Source organism: Papaver somniferum, chromosome 8, assembly GCF_003573695.1.
Source record: "Papaver somniferum cultivar HN1 chromosome 8, ASM357369v1, whole genome shotgun sequence".
Lineage (NCBI taxonomy): Eukaryota > Viridiplantae > Streptophyta > Magnoliopsida > Ranunculales > Papaveraceae > Papaver > Papaver somniferum.
In genome coordinates, this window is record NC_039365.1 from 104,821,852 (window position 1) to 104,844,759 (window position 22,908).

Below are 22,908 nucleotides of genomic sequence, written 5' to 3' on the forward strand. Positions count from 1 at the left end.
TATTATATGCTAAAAAAAATAAAAATTACACTATGTATGCATCGGAAATCTACATGATGAAGAAGACAAAATGGAGAACTAGGAGAAGAGACACGAGACGGTACCTGGGAAGAGTATGGAAGAAATTCTATGATGATCTATATGAACGAAAGGTTCAAGATCGCCCTTTATATTGAGCAGATTGATGAAGCATGAGAAATAAAACCCTTTTACCAGCCATGTATTAAGGCTCCGAACGCGGGATACCAGCTGGATTAGATACCTGTCTATACGGGATAATTAGGGTTTGGCATCCAGGTCAGCAGCCATCCCTGCCATTCCGTGACCTAGCCAGCGCCATCTTTTCGCTCCACAGCCAGCCAAAGTCCAGCACCATCTTTCTGCTTCACAACCAGCCAAAGTCCAGTGCCATCTTCTCCGCTCCACAACCATCCAAAGTAGCGCCATCCTTGCCATTCGAAACATTGCCATGGCTCCAGCACTCCGTAGCCAAAGCAGCGCCATCCACCTTTCCGTAGCCAGACAATGCCCGTTCCGGGGACCAAGTTGCAGTGCCACCTCTGCTGATCAGTATCCAAAGTTGCAGCGCTGACGCCAACCCCTTATGGCCAAGCCGAATTCATGCAAATCCGCCAATGCAAAGATCACAGATTCTTCATGCCCCCTAACAAAGGTTAGCCAAATCTTCCTGCCAATCTCTTCATGACTTGTTGTTTCGATTTTATCCTTGTCTGTCACCATCTCATGCTTACCCCGCAACAATGCCACTTGCTGATGGTGGTTTTTAGCTTAAGATTAAAATCGTAAAACCTTAGTCAAACAATGACGTCATACTTGAGTAATAATGTCGCCACTAGCACATTCATTGAACCATTCAACATGTCTGCGTAAAATTTTCGGGGTACCTTTTTTATATGCCATGCTCCACGGCAGAGCCCTCGGTACTGGCTGGCATCATCTCTGCACATGCCAGCCGCGCATGCTATCCAAACGTGCCAATCACGCGTGCTACATATTTTAAACTAGGGTTTCGACACGCTAAACCCTAATAACCATATCTCCGCACCAAAGGCATGCCAACCATGCCAGCCGCACCGCCGTGCCAATGGCATGCCATGCCAGCAACATCTCCGCGCCAAAGGCCACCAACCATGCCAGCCACACCACCGTGCCAATGGCATGCCATGCCAGCCAAATATCCGCACCAAAGGAATACCAACCATGCCAGCCGCACCACCCTGCCAATGGCATGCCATGCCAGCCACATCTCCGCGCCAAAGGCATGCCAACCATGCCAGCCGCACCACCGTGCCAATGGCATGCAATGCAAGCCACATCTCCGCGCCAAAGTCATATCAATCATGCCAGCCACACCATAGTGCCAATGGCATTCCATGCCAACCACACCTCCGCACCAAAGCCATGCAGGCCATGCCTCCATGTCGCTGGCTGCCAAACGAAGGGTTGTAACAATCAACAACCACCCTTCCTTCTGAGATGCAAATCTCAGCCGTCCAAATTCGCCACCAAACATGTGGCAACTTTTGGCCCAATGCCAATCCCTAATTTTGGTCGCGCCTAAACTATGCCAAAACCCTAATTTTGGCTGCGCCTAAAACTATGCAACAATCCTAGCTTGGTCGCGCCTAAACCACGCCAAAGCCATGCCGTCCATGCCTCCATGCCGCTGGCTGCCAAACGAAGGGTTGCAACAATCAACGACCACCCTTCCTTCTGAGATGCAAATATCATCCGTCCAAGTTCGCCACCAAACGCGTGGCAACTTTTGGCCCAATGCCAAGCCCTAATTTTGGCCGCACCTAAACTATGCCAAAACCCTAATTTTGGACGCGCCTAAAACTATCCCAAAATCCTAGCTTGGTCGCGCCTAAACCATGCCAAAGCCACGCAGGCCATGCCTCCATCCCACTGGCCTCCAAATGGAGGGTTGCAACAATCAACGGCTACCCTTCCCTCTGAGATGCAAATCTCAGCCGTACAAACTTGCCACCAAACGACTTGTGGCAATCTCTCGGCTATGGTGCCAACTTTTGGCCACGGTGCCAAAACCCTAATTTGGCCACGCCAAAGCCATGTCGGTCATGCCTCCATACCGCTGGCTGCCAAACGGAGGGTTGCAACAATCAACGGCTACCCTTCCCTCTGAGATGCAAATCTCAGCCGTACAAACTTGCCACCAAACGAATTGTGGAAATCTCTTGGCTACGGTGCCAACTCTTGGCCGCGGTGCCAAAACCCTAATTTGGCCACGGTGCCAAAGCCCTACTTTGGCCACGCCAAAGCCATGCCGGTCATGCCTCCATGCCGCTGGTTGCCAAACGGAAGGTTGCAACAATCAACGGCTATCCTTCCTTCTGAGATGCAAATCTCAGCCTATAAGATCGCCACTAAACCAAACGACTTGTGGCAATCTTTGGATACGCTACCAACTATTTGGCCACGGCGCACACTTAGCTATGCCAATTCTATGGTCACGGCACCAAACCCTAATTATCCACGCCAAGAGCATGCGCAAGCCATGCCAGCACCGTGGCCACGCCGTTAGCTACCAACGGAAGGTAACCACAATCAACGGCTAACCTTCCTCTCAAGATGCAAAATCTCGACCGTCGAAGGTCAATACCGAGACGGCAAGCCTCCCAATCTCAACTTTCCAAATAATAGCAACATGCTACACAAGACACTTGAGACATCAAAACATGTCACAAACTGGGGGATGCTCATCAGGGTACTGGTCTGGCGGTTTACAGCGTGCGGCGTACACTATGCCCGTTACAAGAAAGTGTCATAAGAGTGAGGCGGTTAGTAAATACAAGAAGTAATGGTGACACGTTTCCTTCATTAAGGAATCATCAATTCCAGGCGTTACCCGTTACCGCTTTCTTCCATTTTCTCAACCGTTTCCACTTCTTAGGAGACCAGGGTACGTTTCATTGCGACTTGTATAAAAAGGTCTCACCTATTTCCACCAAAAAACAGATTTTTAGTCAGGAGAATACAACATTCAGAAATCACCTGTTAGCTTCCCACATTGCTAAATTTTCACTTTCTGATACAAGTCGTAAAACAACCACTCTTCGAGAAATCAACTATTCTTGTCTTAACAATCTCTTTGCTTCCCTCCCTAAGACCAACCCTTCTCCTTCACTTTATGACCGAAGCAAGTCTGGAACGGTCATTTCTTGGTTTAGGCCGGATTTGTACAGATTGATCTCTCGAATCTAAAGTACTCCTGTGTAGTACATTTTTTATGGTTTAGACTCGTTTCTCACCCACACACGAAATTACCGAAATCAGCAGAAACTGTTTTCACCCTCAAACAATTGGCGACCACAGTGGGAGATCAATCTCTCGGTTGCAATATCGATTTTCAATTTTCAGTTTCAACTTTAAATTCCGATATCAAGATGGTAGAAGCAAACAATCCGCTCGGGAATCAATGTCTCAGTTATCAGTTATCACACGACGAGGAGTGACTGGGGACTTATCGCGGTCAGGATGGCGTCACCCATAAAACTACGGCGGACAAACCTATGGCTAGGGTTTGCACCAAGATGGAAGAACAAGTTAAAGGAGGAATGCTGGAATACATACCTGGAGTATGCTCGTTGTGTTGCTACTAGATCCAAGACGAGGGAATAAAACTGATGATACGGGATAAAGAAGATGGGTAGCACCTTTTATAGGCATGATGTTTTTGGAGCTCGAATGGAGGAAGGTTTCCTATTTTTGGTTACACATGGGAAGAGGAAACCTGGCCCGCTAGTAACGCTCCATGGCGCCAACAGGCCGTGCCCAAGCTAGCGCCAAGAAACCGCCATCGCCATCTCCACGCTTCACCCGACACCATCTCCGCATCCTAGTCGGTGCCATATCCTCGTCCCCTCCACTCCTAGACAGCGCCAACATCTTGCATCCTTCCAGCTCCAGCAGCTTGTATCCTTCCAGCGATAACAACTTGCATCTTTTCAGCACCAGCAGCTTGCATCCTTTTTAGCGCTAACATCTAGCACCCTTTCAGCGCCATCTTTTCGCTCCACATCCATCCAAAGTCCAGCGCCATCTTCTCCGCTCCATAACCAGCCAAAGCAGCGGCATCCTCACCCTTCGAAACAGCGTCATCGCTCCAGCACTCCGTGATCAAAACCGCGCCATCTCTCCACGATACACCTACGATCACCAGAACCAGAGCCGCTTCCGCCACCCCAATGTTTCTTCAAGTATGACAGCTCCAACCGTCACCAGAGCCGATGCTACTCCACCATTAGGGAAAGAGATTGGAGGAGCCGGAAGAAGCCGACCTCCTTTTACCACTGATAATTTGATGGAAAGACAAAAGGTTCTCGTAAGGCTCAGACAGACGTGTCTATAACTCAGAAAGAGATACCTATTTCCTTAAGACACTGACGGAGTGGCCACCATAAGAGTCACGTCAACCCAAGATGAAGCTGAAAAGGAATACTTTTAACATCCGGCGCAGGCACTTCAGTAGGACGTGCGTTTATAGATGAAGAGGCTCGTTTTTCTCTTGAATACACAGTAAAAGGGAATCAGCAATCCAATTTCATCACACGTAAAGATCAGGAATGACTTCTCCAAAATCGAGGCAAAGGAAATCAGCAACCCTCCTGAGTTCACAGAGACCCTCTTCCCGTCAGGAGCTACATGATTTCTGGGGACTTCGTCCACAAAATCGTGCAGTCTATGATGAAACATTTATGTGAGATTCTATGTTTCTCCAAGGTGTAGCATCAATACATATTTGCATCCCTCAACCGCACTGCATCGGGAAAGCAGATGTTTCCATCCAAGGAAGTCGTTCCCAAACCCTAACCTCTCCTGGAAAGCACGATTGATAGATGGAACTGGGGACTCCTAACCACTATTCGCTTGATGGGTGTCCAGTTTGACAGCATGCTGATTGACGCAGCCGCTCCGCTTCAACGTCCTTCAGCAGCGGCTCCGCTTCAACGTTCGCTCCAGCAGTCGCTCCGCTTCAACGTCCTCTAGCAGCGGCTCCACTTCAACGTCCTCTAGCACCGGCTCCGCTTTAACGTTCTCTCCAGCAGCCGCTCCGCTTCAACGTCCTCCAGCAGAGGCTCCATTTCAACGTCCTCCAGCAGCGGCTCCGCTTCAACGTTCGCTCCGGCAGCCGCTCTGTTTCATCGTTCTCTCCATAAGCTGCTCCAGGATCCGAAGCCGGAGCTTCAGCGTTTAGCTCCTTAAGTTTAAACGTCCTCTCCAAAAGCCAAAGCCGCTTCAACGCCGCTCCCTCATGCCAAAGATCGTACCGTGGCCGCCACTCCTTCCTGTAAAGGGTCGTGTCACCACACTACCCATGTCAAGGATCATGATCGCAGCCAGCCAATCTTCGTACTCATGGACACCTTTTGATCCATCCCGCAAAACTCGTGATCATGGAAAGTTTGCTCGCTTATGAATCCAGTCAATCCTTTTACTTCCATGGATACCCATATAATTCCAGCCAACCTACTTTGTTCCCACGACAATGTAGTCTCTTCTGATTACATCTGCTACCAAGAATTGTTGATGCTTATTTGCCGATACCATCCAGAGCTCCACCGCAAAAGAAATCACTACAAAGATCTACACAGAATACCTTCACTGTCAAAGCTCAGAAGACACAGTCAACCAAAAGGCCATAGCCACAACAAGGTCATCTACCCTTCAAGGGTGTAGCGCAAGAATATCATCACCTCTCTGTCTAGAAGACATCTTCAACACTTTACGAGGCCGTGGTGGATCCCAAGCCTGCTCATACGAAAACAGATTCAGAAACTAAAGAAAAATGCGACTGGGGACTGCTCATCGCAGTCCATCCTGACGATCATTAAAGACTCATGAGATAACTCCAGAGACGCGGCTGAAATATTTTCTTGAAGAAACAGAGGGAACCACGATAAACAACATAACTCTCTCATATCTACCTCTTTGCTATCCAGAATATTTCGTCCATGTGATATCCTGAGCATCCCAGCGTTACATCCAGAAGAGTACAATAAGCTTGTATAAAATACCATGGACATGGATTCAAGGCGATGCAAGTGCTATACATGGGTACTACCAGCATGAAACGCTTTCACCCCCCTCAACCTGGTTATTTCTGATTTCAACATCATCACGGCCGAAGTTTTACGAGCCGCAGGAATTTCTCAACATGAAGCCGTACATGTGCATCGAAGACTCCAAAAGCACGCCACAAAGATACATTCACATATTCGGCCATGCCATCGGATCTAACAGAAATATAACTGGGGACTGCTCATCGCATCCCATTCCATACGATAATCCAAGATTCAGAAGCTGGTTCGAAGGATGTCTCTTGGAACAAAGTCCTTGAAGACTTGATAGCAGCACATCGGCAACAGAATGTCTCCCGAATCATCTATTTCATTATGTGGATTCAGAAGATTTTTACCATACAATCATCCACAGCATATCATCATCGCGATCAGAAGGTCCAGACACTGAACAACCTAAAGTCAAGGATGGACCGACAACGCAACCACAATCTCCAAGGTTAGCCCTGACATGATCGTTGTCGAGCATATATGTCATCCATCCATCCCAAGAATGCAATGAAGTTTGGTAAATTTTGCAATCCACTGGAGAGACACCGCAGACAAAAGCACAGATCCAGACGAGCAACAGAAAACGGAAGAGGGTCGATGCCTCTTTTCATGCGGACGGAGTTTCTAGAGTTTAAACTGAATAAAGATTATTTCTTGCTCCATGAACTGTAATAGATGACTGGGCGCGACTATGCCACCTCGGGCCCGCAACATCCCTCCTAAATATTTCCTGAGTTTTACTGTCGGGCTGTTTTCACCTCCTAAACGAGCTCAAAACCTAAATATTCCCGCGTAAGGAGATAGGAAATTATTTACCAATCGAAATGGAGGGGCGGACCGTCAAAATCCGAGTTCGTACGAGAATTCTACAACGATTCTAGTAAAGGCGCTAATTAGGGTTTCGACATGACAAACCCTAATTTAGACAAAATTGACATCATTCCACGGAACTGAAGCCAGTCGTCACCCTTCCACGGAACTGAAGCCAGTCGTCATCCTTCCACGTAACTGAAGCCATTCTCCACAATTCCACGGAACTGAAGCCAGTCGTCACCCTTCCACGGAACTGAAGCCAGTCGTCATCCTTCCACGGAATTGAAGACAGTTTTCATCGTTCCACGGGCCCGTAACATCCCTCCTGAATTCTCCCTGAGTTTTACTTTCGGACTCTTTTCACCTCCTAAACAAGATCGAAACATAAATATTCCCAAGTGGGGAGGTAGGAAATTCTTTTCCGATCGAAATGGAGGGTCGGACCGTCAAAATCCGAGTTCGTACGAGAATTCTACAACAATTTTAGTAAGAGGCGCTAATTAGGTTTCAGCATGCCAAACCATAATTTAGACCAACTTGCCAGGCGCCATCACCACTGTTTGGTAGCCTAAGTTCCAGCGCCATCACCACCGTTTGGTAGCCGAATTTCCAAAACCAGTTCCCACCATTCCGCAGACCGAAGACAGTATCCAGCTCCATCGGCTCCATTCCAAGCCACACGATGCCAGCGGCTCCAAGCCAAGATGACGCTAACTGCCTGCGTGCCAGCCAGCGGCCATCTCTGCCACTCCGCTCCTTAGCCAGCAGCACTGTTCACCTTTATATGGCTAACCAGAGCATCGTCTCACGGACCAAATTGCAATGCCGCTTATGTCGACCACTAGCCAAATATGCAACACTGATGCCAACATACCATGGCCGAGCCGAATTTACGCAAAGACGGCAACGCAAGAGTTGTGGATTCTCTTTACCTCCCGAAAAAGGTTAGCCGGATCTTCCTGACCATCTCTTCATGACTTGCCATTTCAATTTTGTCCTCGTCTATCACCATCTCATGCTTACCTCGCAAGAAGGCCCATGTTTCGAGCTAAGCATGGGACTTAATGTTGATGGTGGTTTTTAGCTTAGGGTTAAAACCGTAAAACCTTAGTCAAACAGTGACGTCACACTCGAGTAATAATGTCGCCACTAGAACATTTACTGAACCATTCAACATGTATGCGTAAAATTACCGGGGTACCTTTTTTATATGACATGCTCCACGGCATAGCCCTCGGTACTGACTGGCATCATATCTGCACATGCCATTCGCGCATGCTAGCCAAACGTGCAAATCACGCGTGCCACATATTTTAAACTAGGGTTTCGACACGCTAAACCCTAATAGCCATATCTCCACGCCAAAGGCATGCCAACCATGCCAGTCGCACCACCGTGCCAATGGAATGCCATGCCAGCCATATCTCCATGTCAAAGGCATGCCAACCATGCCAGCTGCACCCCCGTGCCAATGGCATGCCATCTCAGCCACATATCCGCGCCAAAGGCATGCCAACCATGCCAGCCGCACCACCGTGCCAATGGCATGCCATGCCAGCCACATATCCGCGCCAAAGGCATGCCAACCATGTCAGACGCACCACCGTGCCAATGAAATGCATGTCAGCCGCACCACCGTGCCAATGGAATGCATGTCAGCCGCACCATAGTGACAATGGCATGCCATGCCAGCCACACCTCCGCACCAAATCCATGCCGTCCATGCCTCCATGCCGCTGGCTTCCAAACGAAGATTTGTAACAATCAACGTCCACCCTTCCTTCTGAGATGCAAATCTTAGCCGTCCAAATTCGCCACCAAACGCGTGGCAACTTTTGGCCCAATGCCAAGCCCTTATTTTGGTCGCGCCTAAACTATGACAAACCCTAATTTTGGCCGCGCCTAAAACTATGCCAAAATCCTAGCTTGGTCGCGCCTAAACCACGCCAAAGCCATGTCGTCCATGCCTTCATGCCGCTGGCTTCCAAATGAAGGGTTGCAACAATCAACAACCACCCTTCTTTCTTAGATGCAAATCTCAGCCGTCCAAGTTCGCCACCAAACGCGTGGCAACTTTTGGCCCAATTCCAAGCCCTAATTTTGGTCACGCCTAAACTATGCCAAAACCCTAATTTTGGTCGCGCCTAAAACTATGCCAAAATCCTAGCTTGGTCGTGCCTAAACCATGCCAAAGCCACGCCGGCCATGCCTCCATGCCGCTGGCTGCCAAATGGAGGGTTGCAACAATCAACGGCTACCCTTCCCTCTGGGATGCAAATCTCAGCCGTACAAACTTTCCACCAAACGACTTGTGGCAATCTCTTGGCTACGGTGCCAACTCTTGGCCACGGTGCCAAATCCCTAATTTGGACACGCCAAAGCCATGCCGGCCATGCCTCCATGCCGCTGGCTACCAAACGGAGGGTTGCAACAATCAACGGCTACCTTCCCCTCTGAGATGCAAATATCAACCGTACAAACTTGCCACCAAACGACTTGTGGAAATCTCTTGGCTACGGTGCCAACTCTTGGCCACGGTGCCAAAACCCTAATTTGGCCACGCCAAAGCCATGCCTCCATGTCACTGGCTACCAAATGGAAGGTTGCAACAATCAACGGCTATCCTTCTTTCTGAGATGCAAATCTCAGCCGTACAAGCTCTCCACTAAACCAAACGACTTGTAGAAACCTTTGGCTACGCTGCCAACTCTTTGGCCATGGCGCACACTTAGCTATGCCAATTTTATGGTCACGGCACCAAACCCTAATTAGCCACGCCAAGAGCATGCGAAAGCCATGCCAGCACCGTGGCCACGCCACTGGATACCAACGGAAGGTAACCACAATCAACGGATAACCTTCCTCTCAAGATGCAAAATCTCGACCGTCGAAGGTTACCACCGATACGGCAAGCCTCCCAAGCTCAACTTGTCAAACAATAGCAACATGCTACACAGAACACTTGAGCCATCAAAACATGTCACAAACTGGGGGATGCTCATCAGGGTATTGGTCTGGCGGTTTACAGCGTGCGGCGTACACTACGCCCGTTACAGAAAAGTGTCATAAGAGTGAGGCGGTTAGTAAATACAAGAAGTAATGGTGAAACGTTTCCTTCATTATGGAAACATCAATTCCATGCGTTACCCGTTACCGCTTTCTTCCATTTACTCAACCATTTCCACTTCTTACGAGACCAAGGTACGTTTCGTTGCGACTTGTATAAATAGGTCTCACCTATTTCCACCAAAAAACAGGTTTTTGGTCAGGAGAATACAATACTCAGAAATCACCTGTTAGCTTCCTACATTGCTAACGTTTCACTTTCTGATACAAGTCGTAAAACAACCACTCTTCCATAAATCAAATATTCTGGTCTCAACACTCTCTTTGCTTCCCTCCATAAGACCAACCCTTCTCCTTCACTTTGTGACCGAAGCAAGTCTAGAACGGCTATTTCTTGGTTTAGGCCGGATTTATACAGATTGATATCTCGAATATAAAGTACTCCCATACAGTATATTATTTATGGTTTAGACTCGTTTCTCACCCACACACGAAATTACCGAAATCAGCAGAAGTTGTTTTCACCTCAAACACCACTGTTACGAGCTAAGCAGGGGACTTAATGTTGATGGTGGTTTTTAGCTTAGGGTTAAAATTTTAAAACCTTGCATCTGATGTGACGTCACTCTGTAAGGAAGCAAATCCATGAGTGTCAACCTCTCCACTGGCGAACTTATTGAGTCGTTCAATATGTTTACATGAAATTTAAATAGACTGGCGCGTGTAGAAACTACCCAAGATGCTCTGTAAATTTCGGCACCTCACCTATATTGCTTATTAATATAGGACTCACTGAGTACCTTTCTTGTGCTATGTTCCCCGGCAGAACCCTTAATATCGGTATGGCATGACGGATTTGTGTTCACTCGCAGCAGAGTAGCACGGATTTCCAAGTACCAAAATTAAGGCCCTTGCACAAAATACTCAGTCAGAAAGCACACTGCACTCTGTAAATAAGGAATTTTGTTCCAGCACATAGAATTCAATCAATTTTGTGACAACTCACAAAACTCATGAACCTGACTAATTTACAAAGTTATGGTTTTTGCTCCCTGCGCAGTATATTAGACCCTGTCGGTCGACACTATGCTTAAACAACTAAGAAATTAATCCGCTGTAGATTAGTAGGAGCAGGGTCCTACCCAAAATCAGAATACAATGAAGAACAGAGCCGCGGGGTAGGAGCAGCAATAAAAGGAAGCGTGGCCACGCCATAGGCTAGCTAGCGCCGCTTGGCCACGCCCCATGATACTCAACCGGACCTTATTCCTTTATCGACCAATCAGGTCGCATTGAACCTACCACACGCACCAAAAGGATATCCACGCCCGTGCTTGGCCGGCCCCCTACTTTCATTGACCAATCAGGTCGCACTAAACCTGCCACGCGGACCTAAAGAGGTGAAAATTATGTCAAGAGGTCTCCATACTAAGTTGGATTTCCAAAACCGTTTCAACATGCTAACGGCATGCCGAACATGCAAAAACAAGCATGCCATGCGCACATGCCAAACGACATGCCAAACGCGCCATTTACAGCGACAACATGCCAAAGCTTGCCAACCCACTCTTCGTGCGTGACCAGCTTCACAACGGACTTCAATTTGGCTAGCCTAAACCCTAGGCGCGGCCATGCTCTAGTGGCGATGGAAGAAACCCTAATTTCTATCGTGTCACAAAACTATGCCACTTCGGGCCCGCAACATGCCACAAGCCGTACGGACTTAGGAAATCCTAAAAAAGGCGCCACACCATAGCCACCCGTGGAAATATTCGATCATGTGGTTGTTTCTACATGGTGGCCTGCCTATGGCTCCTCCGGCATGACTCTGGCATCGTTTGTATAAAATACCATGCCTTTGCCTCCTACCGCATGCTACATGCCATATATGCTAATAGGGTTTCGACATGCCAAACCCTAATTTAGGCAAAGTTGTCGCGCCAACCGAGCCAAACAATGTTCCACGGAACATGGGGATCAATGTGGCTATTGAAAATGATGTTGCCACACTATGTTTGAGTTTAACACCAACGTGCCAAAATTTCAGTGGCCATGGCTACGCCAGGTGCCACTTGCACCATCGTGCCGCTGGCATGCACAAACTATGCCAGCCATTCCACCGTGCCACTGGCATGCACGAACTATGCCGGTCATACCGCAATGTCGCTGTCATGCACTAAAGGCGCCATTGTGCCACTATCAGGCGCCAACAGAAGGCAACCATAATCAACGACTACCCTTCCTCATGAGATGCAATCTCAGCCATCCAAGTTCGCCACCAAGATGGCAGGCTGATTTGAGATTTTTCGTGGGTTGTAGTAGTAGTGGTAAGGATGGTTCGAACTCTAAGACTTGTGAATGTGAAGGATTTTTAGATTTATAAAAATTATATACAAAAATATTGACAAATTGGTAGAGAGGTACTGAGACTAGGATTCCGCCAAATTCATTTCTTAAGGTTCAAATAATAATTCTTTTATCAATAATAGCTCGAAAAATACATTAAATATATCGACTCTAATTTATTGCCAAGATAGATTCTCAAAATATTAGGTGTAAATGTTAAGCATGGGACATCAAATCATCTAAGCTAAGCATGACCCATCAAATCAAATCACAACTAATTAATTTAAATCATAATTTCAATTAAAATTAATGCAAAAGTCATGAAAAGAATTAAATATAATTACCCAAGTGTAAAATAAGGCTTCCTCCATCGCCCCAGTGTTGGGGTTTAGCTCCTCATATTAATCATAATCTCAAAATACATGTATAAAGCTCAAAAGTTGATTAAAGGGAGTAAAACAATTGAACAGAAAAATCGCAACAGAAATAACTGTTGCAAAGGCGTTGTTCAACCGTTACAAAAGGAACGATAAATAGCTGAAGTGTCGTTGTCGCGCGTTGTAACTACGACTGTCAATAAACGACGGTTCTTGCAAGTCTGTTCTTCGTGTTCTTCATCTTCATCACGAACAGCAGCAGCAGCAGCAGCAGAGAGAATTGGTGATTCTTCCTCTGCAGCTTCCTCTCTTCTCCTCCCCACTCTCGACACCTTTTCCAAACTGTTTTGCCTTGTATTTATAGTGAATTGGAGCCAAAAATCCGACCATTGATTACATATATTCTCCATTTAATCCAAATATTCTCGGCTGCCAATAATAACGAAAATTTCCATTTTTAATCCCATGCACGCGTTAACTTTGATCATGCACGCTCCCATTCGACTTATTCACGCCTCAACACTCTTCCAACGCCAGCAGAACTCCCCCATGCACACAAGAACTTCAATTTTGCTCGTGTTACAGTACACGTGCTCTATTTTGGGTGTGTGAATCATACCGAAAATTCCAGCCAAATTTGATCGATCATGTCACCCATACTATGTTCCTTAACCTATATCACATCTCTATACCAAATTTCAGCCATTGAATCGACCCATAACCCCTTCATTTTGACGATCGAAATTCTGTCACAACTGTTTAGAAATTTCCCGCCTTTTTCAAAAATTTGAATTATGAGAAGAAAAGGGTCCTCCCCCTAATCCTGTACGGGTGTCCCTTTAGCAATTGGGGTGGAAATAGTAATTTTGGGGTGGAAATAGTAATTTTTCTGGGTTCCTCCGGTACATTTCTGGGACGCTTCCGGTGCATTTCTGAGGTGCCTCCGGTACATTATCCTGGAGTGTAAAACACTACTTTTCGAGCTCATTTCGCCGCAAAGGCTTATTTCTCTAAAAACATCTACAAAAACACAAAATAACACAATAAGTACTTAATCGAGTCTAACAATACAGAATATTGAGAACAAAATAGACACACAAATGCGTCTATCAAATACCCCCAGATTTATTATTTGCTAGTCCTCGAGCAAAAATAAAATCCTAACTCACTAGGTGTCCCTAGTGACGGAGTGTTGTCTCCGGAGGGTTTACCAGAGGTGTACCCACAAAACCTTTACTCCAGACCCTAACTATCTACAACGAACCTTGGAAGGCACTAAAGAATCTCCTTGGTTGGCATACAATCATTGACTATAGAAGGAAGTACCCTGATGCGAAATTCCAATTGTTGTACACGAGTTTGCACTCAAGCATACTAAAATTCATATAAAGTGACAGAGCTCTACTCAGATAGTTGCACTATGGACATCATATTCGGAGTCAAACTAATCATATGGATAGAAAAAGAAGATGGAAATAGAAAAATGTAGATGGTTTTGATGTTAACCAAATGATCGATGTTTCACATATCTGTCTGAAGGCCACTTCCAGAATGAACCTATCCTAATGGACTGAGATACCGGTCTGACTAATATCAATACAACTGGCATATACAAGGGAACCAGTGGTCAATAACTTAAATCTAGATCAACAAACTGGCAAATACAAGGGAACCAGCAGTTGAGTACACAGAACAATAACCTTTTTTTTTTTAACTTAACGTCATGAATAGATCTTTTTGATCCAAGCGCATGCTTCTTGTCAGCAGATTACACGATAGTTCCCACGGGTCCTGCATTCCACGCTTGCTTAGGCGACGGAAACAGGGAGAACACACGCATATTTCTATCCAAGTGTTAATACTTATTCCGATTGGTCTAACTAGTCTGGTCTTTTTTTTTAGTAACTCAGTCACTCTAATTCACCCTAGCAGTGGTAACAACTTGAATCGTGTGCCCCACCTAATCACTTAGAGAAACATAGTTTAAAATGAAAAATAAAAAAATAAATGAAAAGGACTCAACGAGATATGGTGCAACTATCATGTTATTTCTAACACCTGAGCTATGTGCTTTTATGAATAGACTCTATAGATGTTTCCATCTAATCAGATTGGTTCCTCAACTCCTACAACCAAGATGTTCCCTTCCACTTAGATTGGTTAGTGCAAACCTTAATAGGCATAAATTTCTAGGCTCTGGAGTTTACTAATTGCAACTAAAAAAAAGTTTATCCCATACCCCCAAACTTAAATCTAACATTGTCCTCAATGTTCTAAAGATGAAATTAAAAGCATGAACAAGGAGAAACGGTTATTACTTGAAGCAAAAGAGTTAAGGAAGGATATTACCGTGTTGCATGAGATTGGGTTACCTCACAAGAAGTGCTAAGTTTAAAGTCTTCAGCCAGACTTAGAAAAGGATTGGTCAACTCGAACCATAAAGTAACAGTCGAAATAACTGTGGGTCTTCAAAACCAAATAGAGCTGACCATAGGAAACTGCAGTGAACCAAGAAAATGGACAAGAAAAGCATGCCCTTACCTAGTTTCCTGAAAACTATCGCTAATTGCGGTTCAGGTTCAGGTTCTATGAAAGGGTCTAAATAGAATATTTTCATTGGCTGCGTTTCTTCACAGATGGGATCCGAATCACTAGGTCTTAGAGTCTGTAAAAACTCAAATACGAACTTAGAATCACAAAGTAATAACCTAAATAATTGTGGATCCTCTAAGTCAATCAGATATGACTTACATACTTGACCACAATGAAAGAGGTGGTCTTCCTTAAGAAAATGTGTCGACCCTAATATCCTAAAGTGATTAGGTTTAGTCTCAAAACTTAATAACCGACACATCTTAAAATCAAAAGTTCCCACAATTGGTTGAAAAGTTTTTGGTGGGAAAACAAAGTCAATCTTGGTATCATAGCCTGGGTTAACCACATCAACCAGAGGATGGGTTTCTAACAACTGAGCTTCTTTCTGGACATCATTAGGTTCAGGAAAACGTGTACGAAGATAATCTTTTAAGATGGTTGAGGCACAAATTTCAAGTCCTACAGGAGGGTACTTTCTAAGAGTTAAAGCACACGTAGAATGATAATCACCCCCAAACTTAGAGTTTTCTGTGTCTCTAGAAAGACTAGTCACAACTTCTAGGTCATCAGATTCCTGGAAATGGTCAATAGATTCTTCTAAGTTGGGTTCATCCTCACTCATTTCTACGAGTTTATCATCTTCTAAGACTAGTGTTTCTAAATCGCTAGATTCTAAAACAGTATTCTCAGGGTAAACTCTTTCCTCTAAACCATCATCACAATCATATAAAGGATTATCAGAGAAAGGCTCATAAACTAAGGTTTTAATCATAGTTACCTCCTCCGATTCACTGATAGGCACATCAAATAATGGATTATCCAACATACTGCAGGCTAAAGGATCATGAACTACATCGTCTAAGACGGTGGTATCTCTAGTCAAATCCACATCCTTTTGAATAGGTGAATAATTATTAAAATTATTTGGATTTGTATTAGAAACAACACTATCATTATAAAGCTCAATCGGAGTAACAAATTCCTGATCACTATGCCTACATATTTCATGTTCTTCATCAATACTATCCTCATCATAATCATCACTATAATAACATGAAAATGATCGAACCTTATCAAAACAAGTGGTGTTACCAATTCTAACCTCGTCCTCTAAATTAGGAAAATATTCACTATTGATATCAAGGGTAGAATTAAAAACCCTATTTTGGAAATTTAGATTATTTCGAGAAGCATTAGCCAACTGTTCATTTTCTGCCTCTAGACGTGCCTGAATTTCACTGAGCATAACACTTATACGTTCACCACTCTCGTTTATCATCTCAGAATATCGTGTACACTCTTCTTTTGAACTATTCATTGAAACTAAACATTTATACGTCCTTTCAATCCGTTGTTGGGTCTCTTCTAGAGATGGAACAGGTTCAGAAATATCATAATCAGGACTAGTTTCCAAAAACGAGTAACCAGTACTATAGTGTTCCTGATTTTCTTGCTCGTAAGACCAATTCGCGTGTGGATAGTAATTGGGCTCACCATGGTATGAACCATAACCTTGAAAAGGTTGGCGTTCCCAACTACTATTCCCACCATGGTCATAAAACTGATGATGTCCATATTCAAATTCAGGTCGATACTCATTGTATTGGCTTCTATCATACCAGTTCGACATTCTTAATTGCAAGGGAATTCTACACAACCACAAACAAGGCCGACTCGACTCTACCAAAACAAACCTAAAGATTTCTAGCAAACAAAAAGCATGATGGCTTCACTTAGATTGTTTTCTAGACCAGCTTTTATTCCTTCGAAAAGGAATTCGTTACAATTTGAGCACACCCCTCTGGAATCAATCCGAGCTAATGTAAGTTGAATTGAGGCGAGGGAAGCTTAGTAGAGCTTTGATACCCAATGCCTCACCGCATTAGAAGGCAGCGCAGTCACGCATTCAACTCACAGAAACCATCATGAACTTTAAAGTGTGCTTAAAAAGAAACCAATATTTTTCGAACGAGTTTCCTATTAAGCTCGTTACCCTATCGGTCTCGTTCTATTCCAAATTTTAAAGCTTGGGTTCGCGTTAGGTTTCGTTTTCCTAAGGCGAGCAAGAAGGGAGCGGTGATGAAATCCGAACCCTTATCTTGTATTGGCCAGGCCTTGCCCTTTACTAGGAATTTAAAAACAGTCCAAATTCGTCATCAATCAATGAATCACCTTAAGGAATACAGTAAACCCGCTGACAGGAGATTCGCGAGTGTTTCGATGGACTTACCTCCCGTACCAGACGGGGAATGAACCGTTGAAGTCGACTCGGGCCACGACTCCTATGTCATGTACGAACCCGAGGGGCCGAGACGATATAGTAATCGTCGTCCTTCCCTGCACACAGTTTATATAAATTTTTTTTTTTTTTTTTTTAATAATACCCTTCCGTAGGGTTAAAAAAAGAATAAAGTCCAATTGTCCAGAATAAAGTCCAAATAAAAAGTCCAAAAATTATGAAAAATAAAGCCTATTTACAAATCCTAAAAAAAAATTATGTCTTTTTTTTTTCTCTTTTAGCTTTTAGCTTTTAGCTTTAAGCTTTTTGTTCCCAAGTCCTTAGTATTCCACTTCGAACCTGTAAATCAAAGACACAAAAAGAAACGTAAAAAGGAACAAATAATAGTAAAAAAAATAATAAAAACCTAAAAATTCTACCTAAGCACAAATCCGCGTCGGCGGCGCCAAAATGATTTGAGATTTTTCGTGGGTTGTAGTAGTAGTGGTAAGGATGGTTCGGACTCTAAGACTTGTGAAGGTGAAGGATTTTTAGATTTATAAAAATTATATACAAAAATATTGACAAATTGGTAGAGAGGTACTGGGACTAGGATTCCGCCAAATTCATTTCTTAAGGTTCAAATAATAATTCTTTTATCAATAATAGCTCGAAAAATATATTAAATATATCGACTCTAATTTATTGCCAAGATAGATTCTCAAAATATTAGCTGTAAATGTTAAGCATGGGACATCAAATCATCTAAGCTAAGCATGACCCATCAAATCAAATCACAACTAATTAATTTAAATCATAATTTCAATTAAAATTAATGCAAAAGTCATGAAAAGAATTAAATATAATTACCCAAGTGTGAAATAAGGCTTCCTCCATCGCCTCAGTGTTTGGGTTTAGCTCCTCATATTAATCATAATCTCAAAATACATGTATAAAGCTCAAAAGTTGATTAAAGGGAGTAAAACAATTGAACAGAAAAATCGCAACAGAAATAACTGTTGCAAAGGCGCTGTTCAACCGTTACAAAAGGAACGATAAATAGTTGAAGTGTCGTTGTCGCGCGTTGTAACTACGACTGTCAATAAACGACGGTTCTTTCAAGTCTGTTCTTCGTGTTCTTCATCTTCATCACGAACAGCAGCAGCAGCAGAGAGAATTGGTGATTCTTCCTCTGCAGCTTCCTCTCTTCTCCTCCCCACTCTCGACACCTTTTCCAAACTGTTTTGACTTGTATTTATAGTGAATTGGAGCCAAAAATCCGACCATTGATTGCATATATTCTCCATTTAATCCAAATATTCTCGGTTGCCAATAATAACGAAAATTTCCATTTTTAATCCCATGCACGCGTTAACTTTGATCATGCACGCTCCCATTCGACTTATTCACGCCTCAACACTCTTCCAACGCCAGCAGAACTCCCCCATGCACACAAGAACTTCAATTTTGCTCGTGTTACAGTACACGTGCTCTGTTTTGGGTGTGTGAATCATATCGAAAATTCCAGCCAAATTTGATCGATCATGTCACCCATACTATGTTCCTTAATCTATATCACATCTCTATACCAAATTTCAGCCATTGAATCGACCCATAACCCCTTCATTTTGACGATCGAAAATTCTGTCAGAACTGTTTAGAAATTTCCCGCCTTTTCCAAAATTTGAATTATGAGAAGAAAAGTGTCCTCCCCCTAATCATGTACGGGTGTCCCTTTAGCAATTGGGGTGGAAATAGTAATTTTGGAGGGGAAATAGTAATTTTTCTGGGTTCCTCCGGTACATTTCTGGGACGCTTCCGGTGCATTTCTGAGGTGCTTCCGGTACATTATCCTGGGGCGTAAAACACTACTTTTCGAGCTCATTTCTTCGCAAAGGCTTATTTCTCTAAAAACATCTACAAAAACACAAAATAACACAATAAGTACTTAATCGAGTCTAACAAGACAGAATATTGAGAACAAAATAGACACATAAATGCGTTTATCACAGGCTTGTTGCAAGTTTTAGGCGACCAGCCGCCTAAATCTAGTGGCCATGTCTACGCCAGGCGCCACTCGCACCACCGTGCCACTAGCATACACGATCCATGCTAGCCATGCCGCACTGCCACTGTCATACACCAAAACGCCACTGTGTCATTATCATGCGCCAACACAAGGTAGCCATAATCAACGGCTACCCTTCCTCATGAGATGTGATCTCAGCCATCGAAGTTTGCCACCGAACTGACAGACTTGTGGCAAGTTTTAGGCGCCCAGCCAAGACGAGCCTAATAGCATCACATGCTATTTTCCTACGACAAGCTTCTTGATTTTAACTTGCCACACGTAGCAAAGTGCTACATGTTTTCCACGAAAACACTCGAGACATCAAAAATGTCACAAACTGGGGGATACTCATCAGGGTATTGGTCTGGCGGTTTACAGCGTGCGGTGTGCAACACGCCCGTTACGAGAAAGTGTCATAAATCGGGGCGGTTAGTAATGGCAAGAAGTAATGGTGTAAACGGATCCTTCATTATGGAAGCATATTTCCTGATGTTACGCGTTACTCCACTCTTCCACCACTCAATCGTTTTCCACTTCCTACGAGGCCAGGGTACGTTTTATTACGACTTGTATAAATAGGTTTCACCTATTTCCACCAGACAACAAGTTTCGGTCAGAGAAAAACATAGTATCCGGAAATCACCTGGTAGCTTTCCATTCTGCTAGCCAGTTCTACTTTCTGATACAAGTCATAAACAACCACACCTTCAGTATCAACGATTCTGGTCTCAACACTTTCTTCACCTCCCTCCCTAATACCAAACCTTCTCCTTCACTTTGTGACGAAGCAAGTCTGGAATGACCATTTCTTGGTTTAGTACAGGATTGTACAGATTGATCTCTCGAATCAAAAGTACTCCCGTGCAGTACATTGTTTAGGGTTTAGATTCGTTTCTCATCCACACACATGAATTTACCAAAACCAGCAGAAACCGTTTTCACCCTCAAACAACAGCGTTTATCGATGAAGACGGAGATCTAATGAGGAGAGATTGGAGGAACTTTATCAAAAAAGGTACGTGGAGACTAAAACTTATCTATCACTTAGAAGTCTATTCTATTATATCTTCTAATGAAACTAAGTCGTATAACTGTATAGAATTTTACATTATACAAATTTGATATTTCGAGATGAGTTTATCTCAGTTATTTATTTCTCGAAATATGTGTTGGAAGCTTTTTGCTTTAACTATGTTCATCATTATTCTTGACGAGTTTAGTTGGAAACAATTTACTTGTTGGAAACTAAATATTAAGTCAAAAGATGATCATGTGAAAACTTCCTTGAAACATCTTACATGATTTGTGTGAGACAATCATTTGATGTCGACTTGGAAAGTTTCATATTGATCATTCGATCACTTGAAAATTACTTGAAGCTAATAGTTTGTGTGACACATCTATTGTCGTCTTCTAAGGAAGTTTCAATGATTGAAATGGGAGTTTAGAAAAATTAACCATTTCTGGATACAAAACCGTATGCATACCTAGTATGCGAACTATATTGTTATGATTCACGGGAAACTTGTTTGCATACCTAGTATGCGAACGGTTTTACTTGTAAAGGTCCGGGAACTTTGTTTGCGTGCCTAGTATGCGAACGGTTATACCTGAGTTGGGTCCGGGACTGCTGTTCGCGTACATGGTTTGTGAACGGCTGGACAGGCCAAGATCCTGAACTGTTGTTTGCGTACTTGGTTTGCGAACACAATGATTTAAGTTTCAAAATCGGTTAAATATGATTCTCATACTCATGAATTAAACATTTATGAATTAAGGAATGCAATCTTTGCAAACCATTGATTAATGTTCATGAATTGATTCTTATATAAGTACTTTGTACAATTACGAATCAATCCGATTTTGTTTCAATTTGTTCATATATATTTCTATGAGATAGTGAAAAATTGAACAACTATATTTGAAACAAAATTAGATTCATTTGATTATGTTTCATGATTGATTGATCATCATATTTGATCTAAAAGTGTTAGATGAATTTTGTTAAGATAAAAGTGTTCATATGGCTAACTTTGGTTAACTGTTACTTATCCAAATCAGTTTGCACGTTTAGGTACGGTTACCCATATCTAAATGAAAGTATATTTCATTTGTGTGTAACAAGCTAAGACCATCTAACGGTGAAGACTGATTGCTTTATTTTAAAGCATACTTAGCTTGAATCTTAAATAAGGTTTTCATTTAATGGTGAATAATGAATGCTTTGTTACTAAGCTATCTTAGATTTGACTATAAGCAAACCCTGATTTGAAAGAATATATAAGGGACAACTCTAGCAACTGGAAAACCTAATACCAACACTTTCTTGTGTCCTAGTTGCAAAATAGAGTCGATTCTCCTTTAACTTGGGGTTTTCCAAATCCATATTAGGTTAACGACTTGAAGGTTTTATTTGGGATTCGTGAAGCCAGACCCAACTATTTTCTCTGTAGCTGCGTGTTCTGATCTTACTTGTTCTATCGTGTTGAGTACTATCTTCTCTAAGATTTTCTCGAGATTTATATCCGATAGGTAAAATATAAAAGGTAGTTACAAATTTCTTCGTCTCAGACTTTGTGATCCCGTAATAACTTTTTCTACAACCATATAGTTAAGTTATTATGAGGTGATTAATATTTATAGGCTGCTCTTCGGAAGTATAAGACCGTGGTATCAATTGGTTCCTGTTCGCCTTGATTTATCATAAGACGGAACAAAACTTCATAGGTACTTCTGTGGGAGACAGATTTATCTACCAAAATAGACATATATGTGCGAGACATGTTTATTTATAAGTCTTCGACTTTGAGTCGTAGAAACTCTTAGTTGTGGTGATATCATCTAAGGGAATCAAGTGCGCAGAATCCGACGTGGTTCTATAGGCGTAAGGAACGCGACTGTACCTTAATTGGTGTGAGACTTGGTTAGGGATCAACTACATTCAAGTCTGAAGTTAACTTGTAGTAGGCTAGTGTCTTTAGAGGCTTAATACATTGTAGTTTTCAATATGGACTAGGTCCCGGGGTATTCTGCATTTGCGGTTTCCTCGTTAAAAAAATTCTGGTGTCTGTGTTATTTCTTTTTCGCATTTATATTTTTATGTAATTGAAAAATCACAGGTTGTGTGTAGTTCAATCAATTGGTAAATCCGACCTTGATTGTTGGATACGAATTGACTGGCACTTGGGCATTGGTCTTTGGTACCGTCCAAGTTATTTCTCATATCAATCAGGCTCACAGATTTCTATCTGTTTGATTTCAGATTGTTTTGAGAAATTGAGATTGAGCTTTTTGATATATATCTTGATT